We start from the raw sequence: 14,425 nt of genomic DNA on the forward strand, positions 1-14,425 counted from the left end.
CGTATATTAAAGTTTGTTCCATTTTACCAATTTGCAGGAGGTTCAATTTCTTCTCACTTCCAGAATTTCTTATAATTTTTGGACTCTCTAAACTTATTCCAGGATTCTCAGAAATATTGTCTCTTCTTTGTTCTTGTTCTCTTTTGTAAAGATGGGAAACTTCAGTAATAAGGATTTCTCTCATTACTGCTTGCCACAAACCCACAACATTTTTAATCTATTTTAACATTTTCCCTTAGAAATTTCTGAGAAGCACTTGTGTAATTCTTGTACTTTTGTGAGGTCACAGAGTGTAATTCTGCTCAGTCTCCATCTATACTCTTTGCTTTTTGATTACTAGCATATTAACACCAAGTGTAAGTGATGATGGCAGCTGATTGTTGAGGAGAATTTGGGAAAGAGGATACCCATATGTTCTGTATTGTGTCAGTGAACAGTATGTGTGAGTTCTAATTTCAAAGTTCCTCATTTTCCAAATACTGTTCAGTTCTCATGTTTCTAACACTTTACTAGCTCTTTGTGTCACTTCCTTTGTCCAGTTCTCAACTCCCTTGACATACAAGGGGCAGTTTATGGCATTTCAGCAGTCTCCTGCTCCCTGGATTTATTAAGATACCTTAAAAAGAACAAAAAAGGAAAGAATTGATTCTGCCTGTGGCTCACAGGAAAACTATTAGTTTTCATTCCTCTTTAGATGACCTTTAATCTACCTCTTCGTTCTTCAGATTATCTCCCAAAACAAAAGTGACTTTTAGCTAATAAAGTGACTTTCATTTTCTCAGTTAGCTCTTGTAGAGAACAATGTGCTCTGTGTGTATGTTGTTCCTAGTTAATTTTTATCCCCAGCTTGAAAATGGGTTTCTTTTGCCTGGTGTATCTACCTGTATTGTTTGTAAAACCTTCTTTTTCTTGACAGGACCATTTGGACCTTTAGCTTTTATAGATACAATTTTTATTGACTCACAAATCCACAGTTTATCAGCCATATTCTCTTAACCTTTTTATTTCTACAACGTAATTCCAAGCCTGTCAGACTAAGATCTGTCAATAGAGTGTTAAGCTGTAATATCGAGCGTATAGCTTAAAACTGACATTCACTTTTTACAAAGAAGAGATAATAAATGTCCTCTTTATTTCTCAGTCTCCCAATATATATGGGTTACTTTTTTTGTCTTCTTTCATAATTTTTTACAAACTACCTCTAAAATTAACTTCCTGAACCGTAGTTCCAAACAGCTAAATATGTCTCCTCACATTATTCCTCAGCCTTTGCTGCCTCCTCAGTTCAAATGTCCATCCATGTGGATCCCCATATAATCTTTTCCACAACCCTGTTTTCCTTTACCTCTAAACATGGAAACTCACCCATCCCCTCCTCACCTTCAGGGTGAAGTACCTCCTGGACTTTCTGACAAATTTGGCTCATAATTTCCCAGACCATTTCTACTAACTTCAGTTTCTGTAGGATTGCATTACTTTCTTTTTTCTCCTTTTTGATGTGTTTCTGTTCTTGATAGATAAAATGCATTGCAATGTAAACTTCAGTGGAATGAGTGTGTCCTGTGTATTTCATATATTATTTTAAGATGGGCAGTAGTCTCATTCAGTTTCTTTATTTTCCTCACAGTAGGCTGTGGTCATGAAGCATCTGTGCCTCATTCCCTCCCAGCCTAAGACTTTCCAGGACTTTTCAGAATGTGCTATTTTGATCAAATTTACTATTGTGGTCTTGGGTTTGTTTGGAAAGGACTATGGAAGCAGGCTGTTTGGAGACCCCTGTGAGCATCGACCTTACCGTTGCCTTTGTTTTCAGATGCAGGAGACAGCAGATCGGTACTTCAAACAGTTAACAGAATCTCTCCTCTGTGTGTTGTGGGAAAGAGGTGATTTTTAGATTATTTCTTCCTTTATGTTCTAAACCCACTTGACTTTATTTTCCAGATCCATTCCTAAATATAGTTTTGCAGGTTTGAGTCAGTATCTGTAGATTACTGATCCTATTCCCAGCTCCTTTCTAATTTATCAAATCCCGATTGCACTGGCTATTTAGATATCAGATTACTGAAGTTAAACCAGAGAGGAAGGGATAATGCATTTTCTCTGAGATATCCATTTTAAGGGGCTGTAGGTTGTGCATTTTTTGTGAGCCTTCAGTCACAATATATTTGTTCAAGTGGTATGAAGTCAAAGAAGCTCATTTTTATGTAATTCCAACAGTATTTTTCATTTTGTGTAAATCAGTAAGTAAAGTTTTTAAAAACAGCCTGTCTTATTCATTACACCCCCCATGATTTTGTTTATCACTCAGCAACAAATCAGAGAGAGAAGGGATGGAAGGGGAGCACAAGAGAGAGAATATGGATTGTTTTATAAATTGTAATACACACAAATAGATATCTTGATAAGAGAATGCAGTTCTAGTTTGACCAACTGCATTCAGTATGGTCAAACATGTTTTACATCCTGTAAATGGATGTGTTCGTTAACTACTCCAAAATTGCTTGGTGGCATATGAGAAATACCTACAACTGTCTCATCCAAATTTCCTATCTTCCATTTAAAATTTCAGCCAGTACCGTATTTTCTGCCTCTTCTATTCTTTCCGCAGAAATGGAAAATATTTGTTTCCCTCAGCCCCCAGCTCAAGGTAGAATTCTGACCAAATGGAGAGCTCTATATCTTTGCCTGTCCTACCAAACTCCTTGTAAGGATGATGGAGAGAAACAGGAATTTTTAGGTCACAATTTGTCACTTCCTAATGGAGATACCTATAGTGAGGCAGGTGAATGATGAATGAAGAAGAAAATTTCTCTCCATTAATTGTAAGGAAAGAATAGGATGTCCAGACTAGACGTAGGCTACAAGAAGAATCTCCCAGCTCCAGAATGTTTCAACTGTACTTATATCCACAATAAATAAAACACATTAATTACTGGTCGATGTGCATGTTCTTGAAACTAACAAGGATCATTACAATCACATAGTCTGATTTCCTTCATAACCCAGACCTGATATTTTAGACAAAATCCTTTCACTGAGCCAAATAACTTGTGACCCAATGAAAAAAGTCCATTTTTAACTTGCCTGCTTTCCTCTCGCTCTAAGACCAAACTCTTGGACCATCTTAAATTTAAAGCCCACAAACAATGTTAAAAATCTATTTCCTAGAGTCTAGGATGTTTCTAAGACACAATTAGTAGGTTTACTTTCTGCCCACTGTATGCCCCCTACCCAAAAACGTGTATTGCTTACTTTATGGCCCTCTTTGTAAAACAACATAGCCCAGTACTCAATGCCCTGAAAATCACTTCATATTTCCAAACTTAGGGGGAAAGTAAGACTGTTCAGGGTTTAGAGTTACTCTATTTTTGGTATTTATATATATTTCACTATATTGTAGAACTGCTTTTGTTTTGTCTTTTTATTGTAGTGCTAAATTTGGCATTAGGTTTTATTAACTGTGCAGTGCTTTGAGACCATGCTGAAAGGTATTTTATCAATTTAAGTTACTATTCTATTATTGCTTTGCCCCAAGGCTCACCTCATTTTCAGCAAAGCCCACTCATTTTTTGTGGAGTCATCACTTTTTCCGTCTATTCATTCACCCTCCCCTTTCCCCAGCCTTTTCTTTCTCACTGAGAAGGGCCAAATGAACAGCTCTTTCTAAAGCATGGCTCCATCTGGTAGGATTATTCTTCATTGTAACTTGCCTGGTGCCACCCTTCTCAGAAGCCAAAGGCATCAGGTATCACATCTGCATGTATCCTGACTTTAGGAAATAGGAGTATATGAGACACATGAAGGTCCACAGTTGGGATTTTATATTGGATTCAAAAGTACCCAAAATATACATCCAGACATTGAAGTATTTCATCTCTGCTTTCATGACTCTCCCCGCTAGCAAAGCTAGACTTGGGGAAAGCAGGAGAGTGTTTAATCTAGCAGTGAGGGTTTAATTTCTTATATGTCATTTGTGTTAAGGGATGGAAAGTCACACTGAACCACAAATCTCTTAAGCATTTTCATGGGCGAGGAGAGCTTTTCGTGTCCTTGCCTTGAAGCTTTTAACTAAACTCTCTTAAAGTTCACCTCTGGGCCTATAAATTGAGAGATCTGCTGTGATCACTAAGAACACAGCTTTTCAAGTGAAGATGAAACTTTCAGAAACAGGGAAACTCTGTTTTGGCCCTGATAGCATTGGGCATATATCTCCCCATGGTATCATTCTGGATGAAAGCAGAAGTCAGTGTTACACTATCAGTTCATCTTCAAATAACATATACTGAAGGGCAAATATAAGACAACAACAAAGATCAGAGGTAGGGGTACAGAGGGCAGGAAATCCTTCCGATGAAAGACAGGAGCTTTTAAAGATCACGGAAAAGAGGAATCACAGAAATGGAAATTGGGAAACAAAGTTCAAGTCCATTACAGAAAGCAAATAATATGCTTGGACCCATCAGTCATCATCCTAAATGTAAATATGAAATTGCTTTTCAACCTACATCAGTAACATTGGGCTACTTTAAGTGGGAAGAAAATGTATCTGATAAGAAAAAAACACAAATCTGTAATTTCTAAAGTAAAATTCTCTATCACCAAAGAGTCACAGAATATTTGAGGTTGGAAGGCACCTCTGGAGGTCATCTGGTCCAACACCTGTGATCAAGCAGAGCCACCTAGATCCAGTTGTCCAGGACCACGTCTAGATGGCTTTTGAATATCTCCAAGGATGGAGACTTCACCTTGTCCTGGGGTGCATCAAGCATAGTATTGCTAGACGGTAGAGGGAGGTGATTGTCCCGCTCTACTCTGCACTGGTGCGGCCTCACCTTGAGTACTGCGTGCAGTTTTGGGTGTCACAGTATAAAAAGGATATGAAGATACTAGAGAGTGTCCAGAAGAGAGCCACAAAGATGGTGAAGGGTTTAGAGGGGAAGCTGTACGAGGAGCAGTTGAAGTCACTAGGTCTGTTCAGCTTGGAGAAGAGAAGACTGAGGGGAGACCTCATTGTGGTCTACAATTTCCTCACAAGGAGAAGTGGAGGAGTAGGCGCTGACCTCTTCACCCTGGCAACCAGTGACAGAACTCGAGGGAATGGCAGGAAGATATGCCAGGGCAGGTTTAGGTTGGGTATTAGGAAAAGGTTCTTCACCCAGAGGGTGGTGGAGCACTGGAACAGGCTCCCCAGATAAGCAGTCATGGCGCCAAGCCTGACAGCATTCAAGAAGCATTTGGACAATGCCCTCAGACACATGGCGTGAATTCTGGGGTTGTCCTATGCTGGGACAGCAGTTGGACTCGGTGATCCTTGTGGGTCCCTTCCAACTCAGGACATTCTATGAATCTATGACTCACAACGTCTCTGGGCAGCCTGTGCTGGTGCTTGGCCACCCTCACAGTGAAAAAGTCTTTCCTGATGTTCAGATAGAACCTCTTGTGTTTCAGTTTGTGCCCATTGCCTCTGGTCCTGTTATTGAGCACCACTGAAAAAAGCCTGGCTCCCTCTTCTTTACACCCTCCCTTCAGCTATTCACATACATTGGTAAGATCCACCCGTCAGCGTTCTCTTCTCCAGACTGAACAGTTCCAGCTCTTCTTGCCTTGCCTCACATAAGAGATGCTCCAGTCCCTTGATCATCTTTGTGGCCCTTTGCTAGGCTCTGTCCGGCATGTCCATGTCTCTCATACTGACGAGCCAAGAACTGGACCCAGCTCTCCAGGTATGACCTCATACCAGTGCTGAGTAGAGGGTAAGGATCACCTCCTTCAACCTGCCGGCAACACTCCTCCTAATGCAGTCCAGGATACCATGTGGTCCAAACAGTAATGAGGTCTGACAAATTATAAACAAAACTTTACTGAGGCAGTAAGAAGGATGAGCAATGATTAACCCACACAGTGACTCACCTGATCACTGACAGCAAACACAGGATCATAAGCAATGCCCATGGCTCCAGTGGGCTATCAGAGACACTTAAGGTCCAGGTCATCTGACAGCAACAGTCAATTGTGCAAATGCCTTTTGAATGTGGGTAGGACTCACTCCACCCCTTGGCTCCATCAATGGTAGTGTGATTTGAGAGAATCACACCTCACATGGCAGTAGCATACCCTACATGTCATTTTGGATGAAGTGTGTGATGCTTGATCAGCATCCAGCCTACATGCTGATGCTGGACAAGGGGCAGTGTGTCATATCATTAGCCCTCTTTGCAGCAAGGGCACATTGCTAGCTTATGTTCAACTCTGTGTCCACCAGGACACCCAGGTGCTTTTCTGCCAAGCTACTTTCCATCTGGGCAGTCCCCAGCACACACTGGTGCATGGGGTTGTTCCACTCCAGGTGCACTTCCTTTTGTTGAATTTCAGGAGGTTCCTGTCAGCCAATTTTTCCAGTCTGTTGTGGTCTCTCTGAATGGCAGCACGACACTGGAGTATCAACCCCTCCTCCCAGTTTTGTGTCATCAGCAAACTTGCTGAGGGTATGCTGCCCTATGATCCAGATCATTAACGAAGATGTTAAACAGGACTGAACCCAGTTTTGACCTCTGGGGTATACCGCTAGTTGCTGGCCTCCAACTAGACTTTGTGTCACTGATCACTACCCTCTGGGCTTGGTCATTCAGCCAGTTTTCAATCCACATCACTGCTCATCCAGCCTACACTTCATCAGATTCTCTATGAGGATATTATGGGAGACAGTGTTGAAAGCCATACTGAAGTCAAGGCAAACAATATCCACTGCTCTCTCTACCAAGAGGAGAGAAAGGACTTTCAGAAAGTCTTTCTCTAAGTCTCTGATGAAACCAAATCCATTAAATCAGCTGTCTTATGGTGTGGAATAAAAAAAAAAGGCATTCATAAATTGTCTGTTATTGCTGCCAAGAGAATAATCTTGCTGGCCCTTCTTTACAGACAGAAGGAGAAAGGTAGACTCTCCCATGGTAGACTATTTATAGATTGCAAGTTAGACTCTTAGATTGGATTACTTACCTTCTACAAGTGCTTTTCTTTCTATGAAAGCTACAAAGCCTAGAGTAGAGTTATATTTCCTAGCTAATTTCCTAAAGCTAGATTGGCTGAATCCAGGCTAAAATTAAAAGTGCATTTTTCACCACTGCATACCTTAACATTTCGCTGCCTCAGTGTGTTTGAGCAGAACTATTTAACATAATTACTAGTCATTCGGATATGATGCTGAGTACTGAGATGGTAATATTTGCAGATGATGCAACTACTTAAATGACCAGGACTGAATTATATGTCACTAGCTTTTCTTGAAACAAATATGAACTATGTAGATCGCTGATCTGACTTGACATTTCCTGTATAGCATTCTCCCTGCCTGATGCCTATACTGAGTTTTTATCACTATTGACTAAAATCCATAAAAATCACCAGCAACAGCAGCAGAAAATTCTCCAGTGAATTTCATGCATTGCGCTCTCTTACAGAATCAAAGTCCTGCTGAAGAGGAGACAGAAGTCTGGGGTAATTTGGGGCATTTAGGGTTTGAGAAAAGAAGGATATAGTTGTATTATGAACCTGAGTTCTGGTCAAGAGGGGTTTTTTTTCCCAAGACGAAATTTTTGAAAATTTTCCTAATCTTTTTTGGAACATTGTTCCATAGCAAAATCCCTTAGCTGCATTCACTCAGCCAAGAAAGCTTTATTCCCAGTTTTCACACATTCTGCTCTGGATTCCCAGCTCAGAGAGAGAAAGGAAAAGAGGCTCAACCACTAAATCTAGTTCAGGGAAGAAAGATGGCAATATCCTTCTTACAGTATCTCAACACCTGTGATCCCAGTGCCACCCAGAAAACAGAAGTGAAAAGGCGTGCAGGCACTTACCAGTCTTGAAAATGGTTCTTTTCCTTTTTTTTTTTTCTAAAACTTTAGCAACTCATGAGCACTTATTTTATCCACATCAATTTTCAACTCTCAAAGCAAAATTAGCTGGCAAGTCAAGAGCTATGCAAACACTGGACATTTTTTCTTTGCTTCAAGTCCCAAATATAGTGGGATGAGAACTAAGAGAATACTTTTTACTCATCCTCCACAGCTTAAAGACAGGTCTATCTTTGGCATGGAACAAACATGGAGTAACTTTAATAACAACACAAGACCTAGTGCTGTAACCCAGGTTCATAAGTTTCTTTCTCGTTGCCTTCAACAAAACCACCACTTAAATCAAACTCTCCTTAAGAAATGCTGATCTGCAGAATATTACCAGATGGGTCTCCTGCCCTCTGAAGAAAGGGGGAAATGAGAGAGCCTCATGTTTAACAGCATATGAAAGAAGAAATACAATGTGTAAACTTTCCACTGACGGATATAATAGTGTTCTCACTTTTAAAGAAAAACAGTACTTCCTAGCAGGAGGCCTGCAAGAAATTTAACAATTACTCAAGATTTAGTTGTACAGCATGGCATTTTCGAACATGTGCAGAGTCTGTTATTTTTTGTAATTAAATTAATTTAAATAATAAATAATGTAATTAAAATACATTTGGACTGTGCAATCCCTAGGGCTGGAACTGTGTGTGGAGAAGTGATGCATATTCAGTGTGAAATTTAATGAGTAAGAAAATGCAGAATCCTGGAAATCTGGTAATGTGCAATACAGTTTTGGCACCCTCCCCCCTTCTCCTCCATTCCTTTTCAGAGTAAAAGAGGGACCAAATTACTGGAATCAGGCTTTAATCATTCTCAAGTCTCTTTCCAAAAAAGGAAATGTTGCTAGTGTTTAGAGGGGTTTTTTAAGCACAACATGTTGTTACCCAAATGTTTCCCTCCAACAGCCCTAGTGAAAAGAGATAGGAAATTGACTCTGTAACCCTGTAATAACAATGTTTACTTTACCCTCATCAGAATTTTACAGATTATAGGAAATCATTACTTATCTCTTTGTTACAAGGCTGACCCTGATTAAAAACTCCTGCTGAGATTTTCAGAAGAGACTAATGCTGTCGTAGCTTTGCTTTTAGGGATCATCACACTTGATTTTCTGAGGGTGGATGCTGAGCATTTTCTGAGTATCAGCCTCCGTTAAGCTCTGCAACAAAAACTGACGGTCCCCAGTCCCCCTCCCTAACTCACTGAAGTTTTTCAGTTTTGACGTTACCTGTCACAGATAAACACAGTTTTTTTATCTCTGTGATCCAGGCTACTGATCTCACGCAGAAGAACTTGGCTCTTCAGGCATGTTTTTCCCCATGACTGGATCAGGCACAGCATATGACCCAGCTAGCTCTGCCTTTGGGCAAGGGGCAGAGCTCGTCTTGCAGGCACAGTGGCATCTGGGGCCAGGCGATGCGAGGACTTACAATGCCTAAGCAGGGGTGCTGCAAGGTATATTCCTTCTAGGTCACAGGGTTTGTTCCTTTTACGAGAGGATGATAGGAGCCTTACGCGTGATGTCTTGCCTGCTCTGTTCGGCATGTCAGGATGGCAAAGCTCACATGAGCCTGAGCAGTCGGTCTGAGCCAGGACTGCCGTCACCTCTGTAATGGGACTGTACCCACGTTTAAATGGCAGCTTAAGGGGGCTCTAATATTCTGTGCACTTTGGTGGGCTGCAAAAAGGTTACGCTCATGCACCTGACTTTCCTGATTTCATAGCCGTCCAATATTTAACATTTTCATTGGGTTTTTTCTTATGTATGTGTTTTTTCCCACCTTAAAACCCCAGTTCCTGCAGTCAGGTAATCACAGGAGAAGCTGAGTTTCCCTCAAAAATTGTCTACCAGGATGACTGATGAAAATTTAAAACGCAAAATTGTAAAGATTCAAAAAACAGATGAAAAATAAAAAAAAACCGCTTACATCTTTATTGTTGACTTAAGTGCTGATGATCGTAAGGCCTGTCTACTAGCTTCAGGAGGCTTGAGTCAGGGGTTTGAAATCATCAGCAATATTGATATATCTGAGAAGTGAACGCTTAATACTGTCTTCCTTGTGGCTGGCCAAAATTACTGTTCAGCCTGCTACTTTGCTTATAGACAAAAAGGGCCTTTATTTCAAGTGGTAAAGGTCCGGGGTTTGGTGCTGAAGACCCAGGAAAATATCCTGGCAGATGAATATAGTGTACACAGGTGTACGTGGCCACTTTCTGTTATATTTAACTATTATCAATATTTACATACCAGCGTAATTCAAGGTTTGGAATAAGTGATTACAGAGCAGCCATGGGGTAGCCCCCTGAGTGTTTTAAAAACTACATCAACAGCAACAGACTATTCGCACATGTCCTTTTCCATCCCTGGCACGACAAATGCTACAAACTATAAACTTAAGAGGTTCTTAATAAATGAAAGTAGTGATGAGTTTAAAGTTCTTGTGAATGTTCAGAATAAGATGGATTCTGTGGCTGTTTCCAGGTTTGGGCACGACACACAGAAGTATTTTGACTTCTAATACTGACTGATCTTTCTGGAAACTTTGGGTACCTACACTGGCGCGGGGCATGTAATGCTTTTATATATTACATGCACAAGAGTGGGAACCCTTCCCTAAATATTTCACTGAATATTGTATTCATTCCAAAGTTCTCAGTGTATTTTTGATGAAAACTAATATAAGGTACATCTGTAGACAACAGAAGGATATTTTCACCATTTAGTGAGATGTAGCCACTTCTATTACACAGCGGTGTTCCTGTGTTGGGGACATGGAAGGCTTTCCAAGTGATCAGAAGGTGGCAGCAGATCTCTGTTTCATTTCTCCTGAGGTGATTTCAACCTCTGCAGCAACTCAGAAAGAGGAAAAAGGAAGGAAGGAAGGAAGGAAGGAAGGAAGGAAGGAAGGAAGGAAGGAAGGAAGGAAGGAAGGAAGGAAGGAAGGAAGGAAGGAAGGAAGGAAGGAAGGAAGGAAGGAAGTTAAAAATTAACTTACTGAGGAAATAAGGTATCTCAATTTTAATGCCACAGGTAGCTATAAGAGGACTGCCTCTCACCTCAGCTGATCACATTGCGCTAATTCAATAGCAGGTCCCTCACCAAATGCCTTGAAGATTCAGCAGAGAAGGGAAAGCATTCCCACAAGGCTAGGAGCACAGTGTGAATGGCAGCCTGGGAAGCAGGCAGCCGTGGTTAGCCTCAGTGAATGCACGAGCAAGGGCAAAAGTGGCCTCCGCTCTCACACCGAACACGTCAGCATTGTAGTCATTACTCACACTGAACAAATGCAAGGATAGAAGCCTGATGCATCTGTAGCTGAGCCAATGTGTTGGTTAATGCAGCTCTCCTCCCTTCCAAGAGCAGATCCCTCCATGCCTTCCCGTCCCCTCTGGGAGCAATCCCTGGGCAGATGCAAAGGGAGGGCCTCTTTTATTCAAAGGGAAAAGTTGCTCCTTCTTTTTGTGAACTGTGTTGGGAAATTCTCCAGGGCGATCATGACGGATCATCCTCAGATGGGGACCCTTCCCTCCATGCAGGGCTCCCCAGGCCGTGCCCAGGCCATAGCAGAGCCAGGGCTGGAGGCAGCTCTGCTGGGAGCAGGTGCCCGTGGCAGCCCATCATGCTTGTTTTGGGTGCCCACCTGCTGAAGAGATGCCTGCAGCCTTCTCATCTACCCTAAGAAGGCAGAGTCTCATATGATTTAAGCTTACACAATTCTGTGAATCTTGATGGCTGGCCCTGCAGACCCACCCCCAAAACAATCCCAGCTAATAAAAGGGACAAAGAAAGAGGAGTCATTGCTTTGCCTGTCCATGTACTGCCTCCTCCAGCCTTTGCTGCATTGCCCCTTTCCAGTAAACTTTTTTCTCCCTTTGATCTGTGGATGCTACTTACACATTGCAACTGTTCCAGTGTATGAGCCACTGGCACAGAAGGTTCACTGTTAGAAAAGGAAAATAATTTGAAGGGGAAGGGGGGAACTGCTTAATAACAGCACTAAAAAGGTCATAATTAATGATTTGGCTGTAAAGGTGAGAGGCTGAAGCCCAACATTTACTAAATAGTTTATTGTTAAAAAGGGAAACTTCATCTGTGGTAATATTTTTAAGCAGGTGAGGTGGAGCTTACCAATGAAAGGGAAGCTTTCTTTTTCTAGGTTCTGCTTAGGTGTCAAAACACATTTTAAATAAATTTACTTCCACTGGTACAAGGCAGCCAGTTTTGTTTATTCGAGGACTGTCTCTGATTGTTTTACTTAGGTTCTTTGGAAATAAACCAAAGCACAGGGTTTGATTCAGGGATCCTTAAATCCAAAGTGGAGTGTCATGAGCATTTGCTCTGACCTGGGGCACAACATAAGCCACACTCTTTCGCTCCATCAAGTCCAGTGACGTGGGTGGTTAAGCTGGAATAAATCTGTTAGGAAAATAACAAGGTTTGACTTAAGGACTCCATGTGAGGTAGTGAAGTAGTCCAGATAATTAGGTACCAGCATAGTTAAAAGTTGTACCTTATTTCCAGTTTGGATGTTCCTAACTGTACAGGAAAGGCAGAAGCTACAGGGTCACAAGGATGGGCGATAAACTGTCAGTGACTTGATCAAAAGAGCATGAGATATCTAGAGTAGGAAAGGGAAAATCTTGCCTGTCCATCAAGATGTTGCCCATTATAGTGCACCATGCACTCCACAGTTTTCTTCTGTGTCTGCTGTTTGCCTCCTACAGGAATGCATACACTGCTCAGAAATCCTTGAGTCCTCTGTTTGTCAATATTCAGAACTTTGTTATAGATACAAATATATTTCACTGGACAATGTTAAAGAAATAAATCGTAATGGACAAGGGCAAAACACATCAGTAAGTTGATACTTGTCTTTTCCTTGACCAGCTTCTCATATTAAGGACCCCTCACCTCCCCTTATCTCCTCTGATTTTCAGTGGATACCCTCAAGCTCATCACCGGTACTGTCGGTGAAGTTATGCCACACAACGCTCCGTTCACATAAGTAAAAGCAGACACTATCCTTTAACTTTAAAGTCTTTTCATTCCATTTAATTACAATGTTAATTTTTACGATGGTTATTTTAATTTACTGTGAGTATAATTAAAAATAGAATATACCTTGTAGCAATTTTTATAAAAATTGTTTTGCCTCCTTCCTAGGAGAGGGAGAGTTCAGAGAGACTTTTTCTAGCAGATCCTTTTAAAACATCATCTCTGTTGAAATGAAGGTAAACACACAAAAAGCCCAACCACTGGCATGAAAAAAGAGGAAAATAATGAGACAAGCAATTCTTAGCAAAGGTTTCAAAGGGTAATGTTGTTTGGTGGGGCTACGCCAGTAGGCTGTAGTATTACAGAACCTTTCAGAATAACTTACAGGAAGAAGCTGATTTTTTAGGAAGGGTTTGTCACTAGCAGAAACAGTGCTAGTATTGTAAAAAAGGTGGTTTTGGAAAGGATGTTGGAATCTAATCACTCAGATCCTTGAGGCAGGAAGAATAAAGGGAAGAGATTTGGAATAGTCTTGTGCCAAACTAGTCAACAGATGGCTCAGGGCCAGGATTCAGCCTGTAAGGACATTTTTCTGGCTTGGGGAACACTGGCCAGTCAGCAATTGGCCTGTTCCTGTATCATGTTGTAGGAGGGAGAAGGTGCAGATCTGGGTTTGGTCTGGTCAATTGGAGCAGCACTGTAGCAATATGTCTGTATGTGTTTGGCCCCATAGCACCTGGCTGGGAATAAAAATAGCTTTTAGGATATGAAAGTTGGCCATCCATGCTTTGGAGGATGAAAGAAACCCCAAGCAGGTGTGAGGGGCAGACTCTGTGAGACATTGAGTGCACCTCTATCAACTCAAACTGAAACTGATGTGAGATGAACGTCGCCCCTCTGGGGATTAAACCTGAGGTAAGAATAAGGGCCACTTCTTTCCTAGTGTCTTTTTTCCAAGCTATTTTATAAGACTGAAGGATGTTGATTTCCCTTGCATTATAATTATGACATTAAAGCATTTCCATTTGCAAAACCCTTATTTCTGAACTGGTAACAACCTGGGCTGATTTGTTACTATTATTTGTAGACTTGGTCATACTTAAACATTTGCTTTCTGAGTTTGACTAAACTCTGATTTTGTAATTTCAGCTTATTAAAAAAAAAATTCCCATTTTGCTTTTTAGAAGTGGTAAGAGATGTATTATTACACTCATAGCATCACAGAGTAACTAATACAAACACAAGGCACAAAGTACAAGACAAAGTTCAAATTAGGGATGACAAAAGGGTATTATACTTCACACTGGTGGAAACAACTTGTAGGTCAGTGTCCTGTCTGTTCATGTCATGTTGTCTTTACACATGCATGGTTGCATTGACTCCAGTCACATATTTCCTAATTTTGACTCATGCTAGATAATAGCTGTAGTCGAGACTATCAAACTCTCCTGTGTATCGATCTCAGTGAATTTTACTGTTGCTTTTTAGCTACTGTTGTTTGTATCTCAGGACCAGGTTCTTTAGAGGTGAA

Source organism: Nyctibius grandis, chromosome 2 (assembly GCF_013368605.1).
Source record: "Nyctibius grandis isolate bNycGra1 chromosome 2, bNycGra1.pri, whole genome shotgun sequence".
NCBI lineage: Eukaryota > Metazoa > Chordata > Aves > Nyctibiiformes > Nyctibiidae > Nyctibius > Nyctibius grandis.